The sequence below is a fragment of the Suncus etruscus genome, chromosome 16, assembly GCF_024139225.1.
Source record: "Suncus etruscus isolate mSunEtr1 chromosome 16, mSunEtr1.pri.cur, whole genome shotgun sequence".
Taxonomy (NCBI): Eukaryota; Metazoa; Chordata; class Mammalia; order Eulipotyphla; family Soricidae; genus Suncus; species Suncus etruscus.
In genome coordinates this window covers 40,480,123-40,496,909 of record NC_064863.1, presented here as the reverse complement: position 1 = coordinate 40,496,909, position 16,787 = coordinate 40,480,123, and the positions used below count along the sequence as shown (strand labels likewise).

Sequence of the window (16,787 nt, the reverse complement as noted above, 5' to 3'; positions counted from 1 at the left end):
TACCAAACCCAAAGTCAATGACAACAGAATTAAGATCTACAACAAATTATATACAAAGGGGAACAGTTATACTACCAGTCCAGGGCTAAAGGGTGAAGTATGGGTTGCACGCTGGGACTAGGGGGGAAGGGATGTCAACACTAGTGGTAGGAAATTGCCCTAATTCACTGTCACTATCTATCTTAAATATAACTGTGACAGACTTGTAATTCAAATGGGTCTCAATAAAATTTATTAAAATAAAAAAATAAGTCTACATGTAACTCAGTGGAGTCCAAGTGGTCAAGAGGTCAGGACATTTTTTCTAGATATTTTAGAGCAGTGTTTCTCAAACTTCTGATACCTGTCCTGCATAATCATCCACAAACTAGCAGTGAAACTGTTTTAGACTATTTGTTTTTATTCTTTCTGTAAAGATCTCCTGACTATTATTGCTCTGCAGAGCAGTGGTTGAAGATCTAGGGCAGAATATATTTCCTTGTGTTTTCCACTGTTCAGTGTCTACCAATATTCCTTGTTTCATGAATTTTTATCCTTTGGTCAAAGCCTGCAATGTCTTTCTGGATTTTCCAGCATAGACACACACATATATGACACTAAAAATATTTTTCTGATTACATCTGAAAGATATCAGTCATTTAAAACAGCAATGGTATTTATATGGTTTCTTGTGGATAACGTAGATCAATCTCTCTCTATTTCATAGTCCTTAATAACTTCTGTAAAAATTTTTTTGGTGAAAGTACAAGAATAACGTTGCTGTTCTTGCATGCAATGGATCCTGGTTAAATCCTGGGTAAATATATTCTTTCCTTAAGCACTGTCAGGCGTGATCTCTAAGCTAGAGTCAAGAGTTAATGTTGGAGCACTAATGAGTGAGGATCAACAGCACCTACAAATGGCTCCATTCATGCTTAGGTCCTTGTGTACCTTAGGTAAAATACTTCTAAAATTTAACAATTTGGGGATAGGCATCATTAGGCATTAGGAATAGAGTCCCATTACCAACCACACACATTTATCTATTTAACTCATATTGCTTTAGTTGTGAATGTTTTCTTTAAAAATTACCATTCTCCACATAGATAAAGCATGGGTCTACTCAACTCAGTTAGTAACATATCTTATTTCTAATGTTTCATATTTTAATTTGATTTATCTCTCTGTTGATTTCAACGTTTCTGTTCTAATCATTTGGGAGGGGAAACAGAACAATAATAGAATAACAAGAAGATTTTTAGGATCTAAAGGCAAAAAGAGGTCATTTTTTCTTTTCATGCTTCAGAAGTTTTATATTCACTTTAGCAAAAACAAAGAGATAGAATCCCTGAAGATATATTAAAATATGCTAGACCACCATCTGCATATGGCATATGGAGGTATGTTTCAAGCACTATGACTCCATGACAAAAATATTTTAGATAGAATTAAAAAGACCCATTGAAGGAAAAATAATATATTTGTCATTATTCAACCCTAAGAATTTAGTGTTGCTCCTCAAAGTTCTGGTTAGTCAAATAAATATTTTGTCTCTCTGAGATAAATTTAAAGCTGATACTAAATAATGATTCTCATTTAAATTTCAGGTAAGGATGATGAGGGAATTTAATACATATGGTTGATCTTTTTCTGAATAACAGTCCTCATTAAGTTATCAAAGACAATCATCACTTCTATTGAAGAACAAGTGCAATTTGCAAAGAATACATTATATCCACATCTGTGATATTTCAAGAGAGACTAACAGCAGTGACAGCTAATGAAAGTGTCTGAAGACTGTGAAGTTGAAAAGATCAGTATGAATCAAGAATCAATTTAGGAATTTCACGAGTCCTAAGTGTTCTCAGTATTTTCCCAAGACCTCCACAGGCTGGAGGGACACATGGTATAGCATGCAGAGCAGTTGTTATGGTGCCAGGAACTTTCTATATATGCATGATGCTCAGAACGAATCCACCTCCTTCTTAACTTCTTTACACATGATTATCAGTTCTACCAGTTCTATCCAATATTTTTCAAACATAGTTATTTTCTTTTGATTATTGATACTTATGAAGAATAACATGTTGTGAGGATTTTAATTTTTTTCCTTTAGTTTAGAAGGAAAATAGTGGCTGTAATTTGTTACTGTTTACAACTTTGTTATTTTCTACAATCAGACAAATAAAAAATTGAAGTAATTAAAATAAGTTGACAAATGTATAGGCCTTATGGAGTGGAGTAGGGGAGTGGAGTAGGGGAGAGAATGACTATATTGATGACAGAGCATGCTGTCATAGATTAATTTGCATAATTAATGGGTGACATGAAAAGTAATGTAAAGAAATGGTCAGCTATCGCATAATAGTAAATAAAAATAAGTGAATTTGTACTATCCTTATTAAGAGGGAATTCCAATAATACTAATATTTACAGAGACTTTGAGTAAGAAACAATTTAACTTTGAAGAATTCATTTTCAGGTCTGTACATGAAGTAAAGTAGATATTTTTTTTCTCAACAATAATGCTAAAAACTAGTTTACCTTCTCTAAATGGCATCCAAATATATAATTAAAATCACAAAGTTCTGGAGCCTGAGAGATAGCACATGGTAGGGCATTTGCCTTGTACATGCTGACCCAGGACGGACCTGGTTTCAATTCCTGGCATTCCCGTATGATCCCCCCTGCACCTGCCAGGAGCGATTTCTGAGTGCAGAGCAAGAGTAACCCCTGAGTGCCACTGAGTGTGGCCCAAAATCCAAAATACATACATACATACATACATACATACTACATACATACATAAATACATACATACACTCTTTTAAAAATGAAAAAAAAATTAAAAAGTTCTCCAGAAACTTCTGTATGGGAGTTGTCAAGTAAACCTGGGAAAAATAGAGCAATTACAGTAACAGTAATATAAAATCTATTAGGATAATACTTGTGGTGTGTTAGGGGGGTGGAGAGATAGCACAGCGGTAGGGCATTTGCCTTTGCAAGTGGCCTAACCAGGACCAATGGTGGTTCGAATCCCGGCATCCCATATGGTCCCCCGTCTTTGCCAGAAGCAATTATTAAGCAGAGAACCAGGAGTAACCACTGAGCGCCTTCGGGTATAACCCAAAAACCAAAAAAAAAAAAAGTTTAGATAACATATATTATAAATAAATTATTTAATTGAATTGACATGAGATACGCAGTTATAAATTTGTTCATGATTGAGTTCCAGTCATACAATGTTACAATGTACAACCACCTTCACCATTGCACCATTTCTATCACCAGTGTTTCCTTCCTGCCCATCTCTCTACTCTGTCCCCATCCTGTTTGCCTTTGTGGCAGGCAATTTTTCTTCTCTCTCTCACTCTCCTTCTCTTTTATTTTTATCCTTTTAGACAGTGGTTTGTAATATTGTTAGATAACATATTTACATTATTGTTAATGCCTATGGTGATTTAGATACACACACACACACACATATATATATGTATATATATATATATATATATATATATATATATATATATATATATATAGCTATTGCCTCTAATCACCACTAGAAGCTCAAGGTCCTCTACCACTGTTTTTGTGTTAATTCTAGCCTGTCTTCTTTCCTTTCATCCACTACTTGGTAATCTCAATTTTATAATCTAAAACCAAGGGTTTGTTATTGTTAAATACTCTCAGTTGCATGATTTTATATATGCCACAGGTAATATATCTTAATACAAATTACTTTATTTAAAGACCAGGTATCATATAGTTGACATAGTGGATCATACTACATTTATTTCCAGGTACTATGAGCGAAATTATTTACAAAAGGGAAAAAGAAAAGTAAAGAAAAAAAGTAGAGCAAAAAGAAAATTTGTGAAAATTATTGTATCTTCACTGAAGTCATTAAGTCATTGTCAGATGGTTTAATTAGGCTCTTATTATTAACTGGTCATTGTGCTACTTCTTTTACTTCTGAACATAGGTGGCTTCAGACAAACATTGACATCTAAATAGGTGTGTTCCTACAGGAGTAACAGTATTTTAGAAAAGTACAAGGTATAAAAAGATTATTTCAGCATAGATACATGTATCTCAAATTATACATCACACTTAGGATTTATCACTTATCCTTTGGTTCCTTGGCCCATATTTTCTCGTTGATCTACACAACTTTCTATGTACCTGAGTAAAGTTTGTTTATACTCTCATTTTATCTGAATAGGTCCTCTAATTTTCATTAGTGAAGTTGAACTGCTTTTATTGCCCTGATGCTTTGTGATCAATATAAAGGATTACTGTCAGCCAACGTTCCTGTTTTAATTCTTGAGCAAGAGAAGGTATCATTAGAATGAGACAATAATGCTTCCAATATATTTCAATGTGCTATTGCTAGGACCTCAATGATTTCTTGGTTGCCAGGAAGAAATCAATCAATTGGACAGATTTTCATTAAACTTCACTCTATCTGCCAATACCACTATCAGATTCCAGCTTTACAAAAGTTCTGTACTTGGACACTTAAGATGACTAAAGGGAAATACTGTAAAATGACTCTTTCTAACAATTTTATAATCTGAAATAGATGCAATACGATAAGTCCATTATAAGAAATACTGATTACAATTCATTATATTAGACATTTTCTATTTCATGAAATTAATGACATGTCATTCAAATTCATTTGCTAACAGGATGTAAAGGTAAACAACTTATTTTTAATTTCATATCTCTCAAGCAGGTCATGTATGGCATTTGCAATTTTCTCAATCATAACAGTGTTTTTATATTCAACTTAAAAATGTCTGATAACATTAGCACTTTCCTGATGAGAAAATCTACTGAAGGAAGCACAGTTACAAATGTGATAGAATTAAAACAACATTAGGCAGAAATTATTTTCTAGAATTATCACAGGGGGAGGCTTGAATTCTGACCTAAATTTGGAGCTTAAAAATAATATGCTAACAACTAGAAACTAAATTGTTCTTATGCTTGAAAATGTATATAATTTATTTTAAAACAAAAATTAGAACAAACTTCTAAAATATTTTATTAAATAAATATTTTATTATTGTCCCATATTTTACTAATATAGTTACTTATATATATTGATGATTTTATTCTATGCATCAGAAATATCCTCTCATTGATTATTTGACTGTGTAATACTAAGTTCATCTGGGATCCTTAAATTATTGCTTTTCCTTTACTTTGTAAGATTTGCTTTAGAATTTCTTTTTTTTGGTGGGGGGGGGCTTCCAGTGGAGACCAGAAGACCTGCTGGACAAATTCTAAAAGAGCTGTAACACTTGCTTTAGAATTTCTTTCTACACTTTTCTGATATGAGGACTAGAGAGATATAATAGACAGTGTTCTTGCCCAACCCCAGGCATCACATATGGCCTACCAAGCACTGCAGGGACCAATCCATGAGCACAGAGCCAGGAGTAAATTTCAATCACCACTATGTATAATCAAAAATAAAAATAAAATTTTATGTATTTGTGTGATTTTAGTGTATACAAAATATATATAAGTATTTATACATATATATTTGTGTGTATATACATTTATGTTATACATTTATATGTTTATATATTTATATATAATTATGTACCTGTACATTTATATGTATATATTAATTTACATAAATGTATTACTATGTATATAACATGAATTTCTATATTCATGTATGGTGATGTATACATGTATATCTATAGACATAAGTACTCTCCAAATTTCTTTAAGGAATAAAATTAGTATTCTTTTTTTTGGGAGGGGAGGTTTTGGGCCTCACCTGGTGACGCTCAGGAGTTATTCCTGGCTATGTGATCAGAAATCGCTCCTGGCTTGGGGGACCATATGGGATGCCAGGGGTTCGAACCAAGGTATAATCCTGGGTCAGCAACATGCAAGTTAAATGCCCTGCTGCTATGCTATCACTCTGGCCTCTGTATTCTCTTTTTTTTAAATAAGAAAATAAAATCAAATGATAACACATAGGCCTTTTAGAACTTTGAGATTAACTTGTACTTTGACATTAATTTTATTTAGAGATATTTAGAGACAGGCAAAATCTTTTTTCCCAAGTCAAAACTTTCTAGAAAGGTTTCTGCAGTAGTGAAAGAACACAATAGTATGAGAATGGAATGTGACCAAAAGTAAGAATGATAAACTCTACTTTTAGAAATAAAATCTAAAGACACAGATCACTGAATCATCATATAACCTCAGCAATTCAAAATTATAAAATTCTAAACCAGGATCCTCTCAGGGCTAACCAGTTAAATATCTTCAGTTCTTTCTTCTCTACATTCAACCTACTTCAGTAAGTTTGTCAATTATTATTATCAGCAGGAAGTCATAGGCAAATTTCTTGATGCTTTAAAAAGGAAAACGCAGATCATATAAATCATATAAGTTGAGGATAAAGATTTTTAAAACTTAAAATGGCCCAGCAAATGGTAACTGGAAGAAGAAAAAGTAAAATAGATGGAATCTTTGGTTTTCACATGTGGCAAATAAATCCATTAAAATCTAGGAAAAGATTCAACTGCATATTTTTCAGAGAGAACCATATTGTCTCCTCTTTCTAAAACAATGATTTTTTTAGTTTTCAAAATAAAAGCAGAGCCTGTAAACATAAATATAGCCAAGAGAAATTAAAATTAGAAGAATCAAATAGACTGACAGGCTTAAGGTCAATGTTTAGTCTTAGATGGTGAATACCAGTAGCAGTTAATAAATCATCTGTTAAGTACTAAATGTAAAAAGAAGTCAGTCCGGTTTTTTGCCCTTATTAACATGCCTTTTCAATAACAGTTGTAAATGGGGGAAAAATCTTCATAACATGACGTACAGGCTTCAATGACTATGATTTATTTAGCCATTATTTGTACCTACATTTCATTGGAAATAACTTTCCTCCTTTCTGGGTCAGACCATGAAAATATATAAATATTTTTCTTGTGGAATTTTCCCCTAAAATTTCCCTCAGTTAATAGGTCCAGGCAGTCTTTATATTTCTAAGTATCTCTTAATCTCTCATTCTCTCATTTTTTAGGTTTTATCTTAAACATCAATCCTTAGAAAGTTCTCTTTCAAATATGTTCCCCATTTTTTTAAACAGAGCATGTTTATTAAGGGAAATAAATAGGGGAGAGGAGAGATATAGATTTAGCAAGAGAAAACATAGATTTATCAGATGAAGATAAAATAGAGAGAGCCTCTTTTCCAGCTTTTGATTAAAATTGACTTCCTTTTAAGCAGGTATCCTTTTCTCAGTCTTTCATGCACAGTATTGGAAATTTGGGAGTGGGTGGACAGGGTTACATCTAGTACTCCTGGTTCTTCTCTTAATCACATGGTGAGCCAGGGATGGTCCATATGCTGCAAGCACCATAACCTCTATGTTATTGTTCTGGCCTGCACATTGTAAATTTTTGTTCTGGTTTTTAGCTTGGCTTAACATAATAATTGTTTAAACATTTGACTTCTTCATTGATGGAATGTAGTCTTATATGAGGATTAACAGTTTAGAAATTTTCCTAAAATTTAGTAATTTTCTCTTACAAATGAACAATTTGCAACAATACTATTCTTTCTCTAAATTATATATATACATACATATAATATATACAAACAATATATATAATATATAATATATAATATAATACATACAATATATATATTGGTTTTTGGGCCACACCTGGTGATGGTCAGGGGTTATTTCTGGCTATGCACTAAGAAATCACTCCAGACTTGGGGGAACATATGAGATGTGAGGAATTGAATTGGATCTGGCCTGGGTCAGACACATGCCAGGTAAATTCCCTACCTCTGTGCTATCTCTCTGGCTCCATATTTTTTTTATCATTTTCATGTTTATTTAAGATCTTCCAATAAAGGAATTTATTTTATTTATTTTTTTAGTTTCTTTATTTTAATTTTGTTTTTTATTTAAACACCTTGATTACATACATGATTGTGTTTGGGTTTCAGTCATGTAAAGAACAGCACCCATCACCAGTGGAACATTCCCAACACCAATGTCCCAAGTATCCCTCCTCCCCAACCGACACCCACCTGTACTCTAAACAGGCTCTCCATTTCCCTCATACATTCTCATTATTAGGACAGTTCAAAATGTAGTTATTTCTCTAACTAAACTCATCACTCTTTGTGGTAAGCATCCTGAGGTGAGCTGTAACTTCCAGCTCTTTTCTCTTTTGTGTCTGAGAATTATTATTGCAAGAATGTCTTTCATTTTTCTTAAAACCCATAGATGAGTGAGACCATTCTGTGTTTTTCTCTCTCTCTCTTTCTCTCTGACTTATTTCACTCAGCATAACAGATTCCATGTACATCCATGTATAGGAAAATTTCATGACTTCATCTCTCCTGACAGCTGCATAATATTCCATTGTGTATATGTACCACAGTTTCTTTAGCCATTCGTCTGTTGAAGGGCATCTTGGTTGTTTCCAGAGTCTTGCTATGGTAAATAGTGCTGCAATAAATATAGGTGTAAGGAAGGGGTTTTTGTATTTTATTTTTGTGTTCCTAGGATATTTTCCTAGGAATGGTATAGGTGGATCATATGGGAGCTTGATTTCCAGTTTTTGGAGGAATCTCCATATCGCTTTCCATAAAGGTTGAACTAGATGGCATTCCCACCAGCAGTGGATAAGAGTTCCTTTCTCTCCACATCCCCGCCAACACTGTTTATTCTCATTCTTTGTGATGTGTGCCATTCTCTGTGGTGTGAGGTGGTATCTCATCGTTGTTTTGATTTGCATCTCCCTGATGATTAGTGATGTGGAGCACTATTTCATGTGTCTTTTGGCGATTTGTATTTCTTCTTTGTCAAAGTGTCTGTTCATTTCTTCTCCCCATTTTTTGATGGGATTAGATGTTTTTTTCTTGTAAAGTTCTGTCAGTGCCTTGTATATTTTGGAGATTAGCCCCTTATCTGATGGGTATTGGGTGAATAGTTTCTCCCACTCAGTGGGTGGCTCTTGTATCCTGGGCACTATTTCCTTTGAGGTGCAGAAGCTTCTCAACTTAATATATTCCCATCTGTTAATCTCTGCTTTCACTTGCTTGGAGAGTGCAGTTTCCTCCTTGAAGATGCCTGTAATGTCCTGGAGTGTTTTGCCTATGTGCTATTCTTTATATCTTATGGCTTTGGGGCTGATATAGAGGTCTTTAATCCATTTGGATTTTACCTTCGTACATGATGTTAGCTGGGGGTCTAAGTTCAATTTTTTGCAAGTGGCTATCGAATTGTGCCAACACCACTTGTTGAAGAGGCTTTCCCTGCTCCATTTAGGATTTCCTGCTCCTTTATCAAAAATTAGGTGACTGTATGTCTAGGGAACATTTTCTGAGTATTCAAGCCTATTCCAGTGATGTGAGGGCCTGTTCTTATTCCAATACCATGCTGTTTTGATAACTATTGCATTGTAGTACAGTTTAAAGTTGGGGAAAGTAATTCCTCCCATAATCTTTTTCCCAATAATTGCTTTAGCTATTCTAGGGTGTTTATTGTTCCAAATGAATTTCAAAAGTGCCTGATCCACTTCTTTGAAGAATGTCATGGGTATCTTTAGAGGAATAGCATTAAATCTGTATAATGCCTTGGGGAGTATTGCCATTTTGATGATGTTAATCCTGCCAATCCATGAGCAGGGTATGCATTTCCATTTCCGCGTGTCCTCTCTTATTTCTTGGAGCAGAGTTTTATAATTTTCTTTGTATAGGTCCTTCACATTTTTAGTCAAGTTGATTCCAAGATATTTGAGTTTGTGTGGCACTATTGTGAATGGGGTTGTTTTCTTAATGTCCATTTCATCCTTATTACTATTGGTGTATAGAAAGGCCATTGATTTTTGTGTGTTAATTTTGTAGCCTGCCACCTTGCTATATGAGTCTATTGTTTCTAGAAGCTTTTTGGTAGAGTCTTTAGGGTTTTCTAAGTAGAGTATCGTGTCATCTGCAAACAGTGAGAGCTTGATTTCTTGCATTCCTATCTGGATTCCCTTGATATCTATTTCTTGCCTAATCGCTATAGCAAGTACTTCCAGTGCTATGTTGAATAGGATTGGTGAGAGAGGACAGACTTGTCTTGTGCCAGACTTTAGAGGGAAGGCTTTTAGTTTTTCTCCATTGAGGATAATATTTGCCACTGGCCTGTGGTAGATGGCCTTAACTATATTGAGAAAGGTTCCCTCCATTCCCATCTTGCTGAGAGTTTTGATCAAGAATGGGTGTTGGACCTTATCAAATGCTTTCTCTGCATCTATTGATATGATCATGTGGTTTTTATTCTTTTTGTTATTGGTGTTGTGTATTATGTTGATAGATTTATGGATGTTGAACCATTCTTGCATTCCTGGGATGAAACCTACTTGATCGTAGTGGATGATCTTCTTAATGAGGCATCGAATCCTATTTGCCAGGATTTTGTTGAGGATCTTTGCATCTGCATTCATCAGCGATATTGGTCTGTAATTTTCTTTTTTTTGTAGCATCTCTTTCTGGTTTAGGTATCAAGGTGATGATGGCTTCATAAAAGCTATTTGGAACTGTTTCCGTTTGTTCAATTTTATGAAAGAGTCTTGCTAGGATTGGTAGTAGTTCCTCTTGGAAAGTTTGAAAGAATTTATTAGTAAATCCATCTGGGTCTGGGCTTTTGTTTTTCAGCAGACATTTGACTACCGTGTTAATTTCATCAATGGTGATGGGAGTGTTTAGATATGCTACATCCTCTTCCTTCAACCGTGGAGGTTATAACAGTCCAAGAATTTATTTATTTCTTCCAGGTTCTCATATTTAGTGGTGTAGAGTTTCTCAAGGTAGTTTCTTATTACCCTTTGAATCTCTGTCATATCAGTAGTGATCTCTCCTTTTTCATTCCTAATACAAGTTATCAAGTTTCTCTCTCTTTCTTTGTTAGGTTTGCCAGTGGTCTATCAATCTTGTTTATTTTTTCAAAGAACCAACTTCTGCTTTCGTTGATCCTTCAGATTGTTTTTTGGGTTTCCACTTCATTGATTTCTGCTCTCAGCTTTGTTATTTCCTTCTGTCTTTCTATTTTTGCATCCTTTTGTTGAGAACTTTCTAGTTCTATTAGCTGTGTCATTAAGCTACTCAGGTAACCTCCTTCTTCCATCCTGATGTGTGCTTGCAAAGCTATAAATTTTCCTCTCTCTACTGCTTTTGCTGTGTCCCATAAGTTCTGATAGTTTGTGTCTTTAATGTCATTTGTTTCAAGGAACCTTTTGATTTCCTCCTTGATTTCATCTCGGACCCACTGGTTATTGAGTATGAGGCTGTTTAACTTCCAGGTGTTAAAGTTTTTCTTCTGAGTCCCTTTGGAATTCACAAATAATTTCAGAGCCTTGTGGTCAGCGAAGGTAGTCTGCAAAATTTCTATCCTCTTGATCTTATGGAGGTATGTTTTATGTGCCAGCATGTAGTCTATCCTGGAGAATGTCCCATGTACATTGGAGAAGAATGTGTATCCACGTTTCTGGGTATGGAGTGTCCTATATTTATCCACTAGACCTCTATCTTCCATTTCTCTCCTCAGGTTTAGTATATTCTTGTTGGGTTTCAGTCTGGTTGACCTATCCAGTGTTGACAAAGCCGTGTTAAGGTCCCCACAATTATTGTGTTGTTATTGATATTGTTTTTCAGATTTGTCAACATTGTATTAAATATTTTGCTGGCCCCTCATTTGGTGCATATATGTTTAGGAGAGTTACTTCTTCCTGCTCTACATACCCCTTGATTAATATAAAATGTCTATCTTTGTCCCTTACAACCTTCCTGAGTATAAAGTTTGCAATATCTGATATTAGTATGGCCACTCCAGCTTTTTTATGGGTGTTGTTTGCTTGAATAATTTTTCTCCAGCCTTTTATTTTGAGTCTATGTTTGTTCTGACTATTCAAGTGTGTTTCTTGTAGGCAGCAGAAGGTTAGATTGAGTTTTTTGATCCATTTAGCCACTCTGTGTCTCTCTTTTTTTTTTTTTTTGGTTTTTGGGCCACACCCTGAGACGCTCAGGTGTTACTCCTGGCTATGCGCTCAGAAGTTGCTCCTGGCTTCTTGGGGGACCATATGGGACGCCGGGGAATCGAACCGCGGTCTGTCCTAGGGTAGCGCAGGCAAGGCAGGCACCTTACCTCCAGCGCCACCGCCCGGCCCCACTCTGTGTCTCTTAACTGGTGCATTTAGTCCATTGACGTTGAGAGAAAAAATCGTCCTGGGATTTAATGCCGTCTTTATATCAAAATTTGGTGTGTCTTATTCTTGTCTTAAATTAGGTCTTTCAGTTTTTCTCTTAAGACTGGTTTTATGTCTGTAAAGTTTCTGAGCTGTTTTTTGTCTGTGAAACCATGTATACTTCTGTCAAACCGGAAAGTGAGTTTTGCTGGGTATAGTATTCTAGGTGATGCATTCATTTCATTCAGTCTTCTCACAATATCCCAATACTGCTTTCTGGCATTGAGTGTTTCTGGTGAAAGGTCTGCTGTAAATCTCAAGGATGCTTGCTTGAACCTAATTTCCCCTTTTGATCCTGCTGTTTTCAGAACTCTGTCTCTATCTGTGGGATTTGTCATTGTGACTAGGATGTGTCCTGGGGTGGTTTTTCTGGGGTCTCTTTTGGTTGGTACTCTTCGAGCATGCAGGATTTGATCACATATATTCTTTAGCTCTGGAAGTTTCTCTTTAATGATGTTCTTGACTGTTGATTCTTCCTGGATATTTTATTCCTGGGTCTCTGGGACTCCAATGATTCTTATGTTGTTTCTGTTGAGCTTATCGTAGACTTCTTTTTTCATCTGTTCCCATTCTTTGATTAATTTTTCCATTGTCTGCTCATTTGCTTTAAGTTTTTTTTTCAATCTCTCCTGCTGTATGGAATTGTTATATATCTCATCTTCCACAGCACCAAGTCTATTCTAAGCTTCTGAGCTCTGTCCCAGAGCTTATCCATTTTGTCATTCACTTTGTTTACTGACTTTTTCAGGCCTGTTAGTTGACATGTTATTTCAGTTTGGAGTTTTGTGATTTCTGTCTTCATATTTTCTTGGTTTTTATTAGTTTTCTGTTCAACTCTATCCATGGTTTCTTTGAGTTCTTTGAGCATCTTCCATATTGCTAGTCTAAAGTTCTTATCTTAGAGGTTGATTAGTTGGTTGGTCATTATCTGGTCATCAGAATTGTCATCTTCATTCTCTATGTCTGATGCTGGCCTGCGTTGTTTCCCCATTGTCACACTTGCATTGTGGGTTTTTCTACGTGTTGTGATGGTATTCATTGGCTATATGATGCAGGCTGCACACTCCTCTGGCTCTGCCCTTTCTAGATGGGCTGACTTGCCTCTAAGGGAGGGGAGTCCTTCGTGGATGAAGCCTCACACAGGATCAAATCTTAGGCCCGAGCATGCAACAGAGAAGACAGTCCGGAGAGAAATGCTTGCTTCTGTGATATAGCACAGTTCTTAGTGTGATTGTTTTCTTCTTGTTGCTATGGTGTTCTTTTCTTAGAAAGAGTGCATGGCCTTGTAGCGAAGCGATGCGGCCATGTTCTGCTGGAGCCTCTTTTCTCCCCACTCCCAATAGTTTCATGCAAGAGGACAGTAGACAGACATTTACAGGTAGCACTCACAGTTTTTCACAGTTGGGCCCCCCTGGGCATGTGTAGTTTCGTGGATTTTCCCCACCTGATGTCCCAAACAGGGGACCTGGCTTCTGCAAAAGTTTGCTGGTTTTTATGTTCTGGAGTCCCGCCCTGAAAATGGCCTCTGGGAGAGCGAGTTTTCTGGAGCCTCTTTTCGCCCCACTCCCAAGAGTTTCATGCAAGAGGACAGTAGACAGACATTTACAGTTAGCACTCACAGTTTTTCACAGTTGGGCCCCACTGGGCAGTCATAGTTTCATGGATTTTCCCCGCCTGATGTCCCAAACAGGGGACCCGACTTCTGCAAAATCTTGCCGGTTTTTGTGTTCTCAATAAAGGAATTTATTAGAGATTTGGTTTTCCTTGTTAAGGTTATTTATTAGGATAATACACCTTTATTAATTTTTTATTTAAATCACTGTGATTTAAAAATCGTTCACAGTTAGGCTTTAGATATAAAATGTTTCAGGACCAGTACCACCACAAGTGTCAATATTTCCAGAGTTTATTTCATGCCACTCTCCCCCAGCACACACACTGCCATACAACGGGATCTTTTTCACATTTGGTTTTTAAAGTTTGGATCTCATTATTTTATTGTTGTTGACTCTGTAGTGGAAATTTCTTTCTTTCTTATCCCCGCCAATGCACTGGAGACACTTTAAGCCCTGTGCCCTCTCGCTTCATATGTGTCTTTCTCCTACTTTACTCAATTTCTTTCCTTCTCCTCATTATATTCTGGGGCCTAGAATATTCTCTACAACCCCTATTTAAATCATTGCTTTTTATTCATATTTATTCTAAATACTACATAATATCTTGTATTTATTAGAGAAACATTTCTTAAGTCATACTGTTGTCAAATTAATTGAAAAAATCAAAATCATTTTGTTAAGAAAATTATATTTATAATTATAAAATTATAAAAATTATAATTTCAACAACTCTTTTTTAATTTTTTATTGGGGGGGTCACACCTGGCAGTGCTCAGGGGTTCCTCCTAGCTCTATGCTCAGAAATCACTCCTGCAGGCTTGGGGTACCATATGAGATGCTGCGATTCTAACCACTGACCTCTGCATGCAAGGCAAACGCTTTACCTCCATGCTACCTCTCTGGCCCCTCAACTACTCTTAATAAGTTACCATACACCATAAAGTTGTGTTTAAATACCTTAATGTGTGACTAAGAGTTTGAAACATCTGGAAAGGAAAATTGTTCACACTATTGTCTATACTATAAATTTATTTAATTTAAAAATTAAACACAGTATTTATTATCACATATTAAGATCATGATACGATCATTTTTTTTGTTTTTTTTTTTTTGAGGGGTACACCTGGTGATGCTCAGGGGTTACTCCTAGCTATGTACTCAGAAATCACCCCTAGCTTTGGGGGACCATATGGGATGCTGAGTATTGAACCCAGGTCCGTCCTAGGTCAGCTGCGTGCAAGGCAAATGCCCTACCACTTTGCTATTGCTCCTGCCCAGATAAGATCATTTTCTAAATGTATCATCACAGAAACAGTATATTTTATGGCTGATTATTCTACTAAAACAGTTCTCCCTTTGTGTTCATTCTTTTATAATGTAACTTGTTGATTTCTTCTACTCATTATTCTAACCTATTTCTGTATCTTGCCTCTGGAGTAGTTTCATGATTTTCATTTGACCAGTAGAACTTGTCAGACAAGGCACCAAATCATAAATCCTATAGAAACTATACTTCTTCTATTTTTACCATATAGTCTTGGATTACAATTTTGTGCAGGCAAAGTGAGACTTCAGCATGAAGTGATGGGTATAGTGAGTTTAAATTGCCAGATATGAATCAAGCCTTCCCCAACTGAATCCCTGGATGACTCTAGATTAGGCCATCAAAATAATTTCCTATGATAATAAACCAGAATAGAATGTATATATATATATATATATATATATATATATGATTGACTCTTAAGTATATAGATATATTTAATAGATTTGTGAACATGTGTGTATTCATGTTTTTAAAAAATAGATTTTTGGGGCCAGAGTGGTGACACAGTGGTAGGGCACTTGCCTTGCACACAGCTGACCTGATGGACCACAGTTTGATTATCCAGCATCCCATATGGTCCCCCAAGCCAGGATCAATTTCTGAGAGCATAGCTTGGAGTAACCCTTGAGCGTCAGCTGGTGTGCTCCCCCCCACCAAAAAAAGAAAAAAAAATAAAGAAATTAAATTTTGACATAGTTTTTATGCATTAAAATAACCAGAAGATTTTTCTTTTTTTTAAAAGTGAGTTTTTGTTTGTTTTGTAAAGACTCATCTCAAATTTTTTTCTATTATAGTTTAATATACTGTATAACCTTTGGGTTAAATGGCAATATGCAAATGCTTTTATTATCATAAAACTTTATGAGTTTATGAGCACAGAAAAGTAAGCATAGCATCAGTATAAAATAAATTTTATATACTGTGATTCTTATACTCTTCTTTTGAAAGCATAGATAAAACAGACTCTCTAAGACTAAAATGTGGATGAAATGTACACACTAAAGTGTAAATTAGTATGTAGATGATAAACTATTTTACTTAAGCCTCAGTATTACTGAAAGAAAAATATTACATAATTGATTGATCAAAAATTTTTAAAAGTTCATAGTTGGGTGAGGTGGAAGGGACTTTGGAACTTTGGGACTGGCTATGGACATGGAACTATGATGTTGCATCCTGAAAGTATATTATTATTATTGTTGTTGTTATAAATCATGATTCCTTAAGAAATGTGAAAGAAAAATAAAAATAATTTAATTGATAGATAAAACTTATTTCTAGTTAAATTTATTTCAAGATTACTTATGCAACAGGTTAAGTGATTAAAGTGTCGTATCCAAAATCATGTTACAGGCGTTTAAATATATTATATTAAAAATTCATGTTACTGATAGTATTTTATAACTAATAATAACTTATCCATAGTCCCATAAGTATTAAGTAGCAAATAAAATTGCCATTTGTATCAGTTTCACCCAATAATTTTTTTACTAAGATAAAGGTTTTTGTTTGTTTGTTTTTTGTTTTGTTTTTGGGTCACACCTGGCAGCGCTCAAGGATTACTCCTGGCTC

The 16,787-nt window shown here is 35.2% G+C and overlaps 1 protein-coding gene and 1 non-coding gene across 2 annotated transcripts in view; both read right to left on the bottom strand.

Annotated features, from left to right (window-relative positions):
* The window catches only part of GABRB1 (gamma-aminobutyric acid type A receptor subunit beta1), a 473,522-nt gene that overhangs the window by 396,392 nt on the left and 60,343 nt on the right, over window positions 1-16,787 (bottom strand). The gene's annotated exons all lie outside the window — the stretch shown is intronic.
* LOC126033231 (U7 small nuclear RNA) lies at window positions 5,232-5,293 on the bottom strand. The gene has a single exon (XR_007504349.1). It is a non-coding gene; the product is annotated as a U7 small nuclear RNA (small nuclear RNA).